The sequence below is a fragment of the Myotis davidii genome, unplaced genomic scaffold (genome assembly GCF_000327345.1).
Source record: "Myotis davidii unplaced genomic scaffold, ASM32734v1 scaffold373, whole genome shotgun sequence".
In the NCBI taxonomy this organism is placed as follows: Eukaryota; Metazoa; Chordata; class Mammalia; order Chiroptera; family Vespertilionidae; genus Myotis; species Myotis davidii.
This window is the reverse complement of record NW_006287255.1, coordinates 1,938,434-1,941,420: the sequence shown is the minus strand read 5'-3', so window position 1 is coordinate 1,941,420 and position 2,987 is coordinate 1,938,434.

The following is a 2,987-nucleotide window of genomic DNA, read 5'->3' as shown; positions in this document are numbered from 1 at the left end:
TGGGTACACATACATGCATGTTCATATGTGTACAAATGAATATATGTAAAATAGGTGAAATCTGAATGAGGTTGATTGAGTATCAACATCAGTGGTTTGTATGATATGATTATTCAAGAGATTATCTGTGATTGAGGGAAACTGAATGAAGGGTATACAGGATCACTCTCACAAACTGTATGTGAGTTCGCAATTACCTGAATAGTTAATTCATTATGTATATGATATTTTATTATATGCGTACACAAATTGTTTAAACTTTGGGAAAGAAAGCATAAAAAACATTTTATTTAATACTTTTTAATTGTTTAAAGTATTACTATGTCGCCTTTTTTCCTGATTAACCCCTCACCCTCCAGCCACTCTCACCCCCCAGTACAAGCCACCACTGCCCCAGTGTCTGTGCCCATTGATTATGCTAATATGCATGCATACAAGTCCTTTGGTTGCTCTCTCACTACCCCCCGTTGCCTTCTCTCTAAGGTTGGATGGTCTGTTCAGTGTTACCTTGTCTTGGATCTATTTTTGTTCATCAGTTTATGTTGCTCATTATATCCCACATATGAGTGAGATCACGTGACACTTACCTTTCTCCGAATGACTTATTTTGCTTAGCATAATGCCAATCTGACATGTGAGACGGTACCTCATTGGTGTTTTGATGAATCTTGGTGGGGGGACAAAGGTGAGAGTTTAACCGAAGAACTTATATGCACATATGGACACATATAAATAGTTCAGTGAAGGCCTGGGAGCAGGGTAGAGGAGGTCAGTGGGGTAAAGGGGAACATTTGAAATCCTTTCAACAATAAAGTTAATTTTTAAAGGAAGAAGGAGAATTGGTGGTACATTATATATAATCTTGGAAAATTTTAAATTCTGAAACATCTGTTCTTATTGAGACATCTCGTAGAATAAGTGAAACCTTAATACAATTAGCTCATTTGACTAAAATCCCAAACTCCTATGACAGAAAGTGAATTCTAGAATTAAGGCTTAAGGCTTCTTTGGTTTGTAAAAAAATATATATATATACTCATAATTTTATCTAACATGCTGCTTCTCCTTTCCTTTCTGTGAAGTCCAGGTCATTTAACTTTAAAGAAAAAAAATTCATAGACTTCATTTTCTGAGAGAGGTTGTGTTCACAGAAAAATGGAGCTGAAGGTACAGAGACTTTTCCATTTACCCCTTGCCCTCACACAAGGCAAGACATCCCCCATTGTGGACATCCCACACTAGAGTTATATATTTGTTACGATTGATAATTCTGTATTGACATGTCATTATCTGCCAAAGTCTATATACCTTACATTAGGGTTCACTCTTGCTGTTGTATTTTCTGTAGGTTTGGACAAATATATCATGACATGTATTACTATTATAATCACTAATATTGTTAGTTTCTTCATACTTTGCCCTTTTAGAATGTCATGAAGCTGGAGTCATACAGCCCTTTTAAATTGGTTTCTTTCATTTACTAATGTACACTAAAGCTTGCTCCATGTCTTAATGCAGAACAGTGCATTATCTAAATCAGTGATGGTGAACTTTTTGAGCTCGGCGAGTCAGCATTTTGAAAAACCCTAACTTAACTCTGGTGCCGTATCACATAGAAATTTTTTGATATTTGCAACCATTGTAAAACAAAGATGTATATTTTTGATATTTATTTTATATATTTAAATGCCATTTAACAAAGAAAAATCAACCAAAACAATGAGTTCGCGTGTCACCTCTGACACGCGTGTCATAGGTTCGCCATCACCAATCTAGATCTACCACAGTGTACACATTCACCTATTGAAGGAAATCTTGTTTGCTTCCACATTTTGGCAATCATGAATAAAGCTGATCTAAATATCCATCTGCAGGTTTCTGTGTGAACATAAGTTTTCAACTCATTTGGGTAAATATTGAGTGCAATTGATGGCTTGTTCAACTACTTTTGTAACCAACCATCCAACTGTCTTCCAAAGTGTTTGTACTATTTTTTATTCTCAATTGCGATGGGTGAAAGTTAGTCATTTTATTTCTATCTTTGGCCTTTTAAAGTTGCTTTTGCAAGATTTTTCCTTCCTTTCTCTGCTCTTCTAGCACTCTCTGTCTTATGCTGACATGTATCACATTCTTTCATGTTTTGCCAGTGTGAACCCCTAAGAGCAATGCATCGATATGTCTCCAGCACTTTACAATACTTCACTCAATACCTTGAAAATTAATGGTTCCAGTATTTGTTCAATGAATAAAGAAAGTTCAAATTGTGGTCTGTCAGACTGTCAAATGGAGCATTATGTTTTGCAAATCTATATATAATCACGAGGTCTTTTACTAGGCTTCGAATCAAACAATTCACACGATTACCACTGGTAATATTTCTTTATGTGCTCCTTAGAGATTTTTTTTTTTTTGATGGTTAAATACATGGTTGATTCATGTTAAAGGAAATTGCATTTGAAGTTATTGATTCTTTGGCCCAGCTTTTCAGCTGGAAGAAACAAAGCGCTTGCTGTAATAAGTTCTGAACCTTTTAAAAACAATATCTAATGAGGTTTGTATGTACCTTTGACATTTTGTTTTCAACCAGAGTGAAGGTCAGAAATGAAAGGGCACAACTGTGCTTCTATACAGTAAATAAACAATGCCATTATTTGTCAAAGAAAATGAAACATTGCTCACTTCTTCCTGGTTCCTTACTATCTAAAAATGAATTTGCGATGCCTAATTTTGGTAATTAAATCATGTTGTCCTTGCATGTATTAGGATTTGGAATTTAAAAAGGGAGTACACTTAGTTTATACATCAAGGACTAATGTAAATTGTGCTTTTTATTAGTACTCGGGCATTGCATTATTTGAGTTTTTATATTTAACTCTTAAGTCAACTTATTATTTGTTGGCTGGTATTTATTTGGTGGAACTTGGTATTATTCTGTTAATTTGATGAACTTTCTTCTTAGATTGGAAGTTTTCTTAATATATATTCAG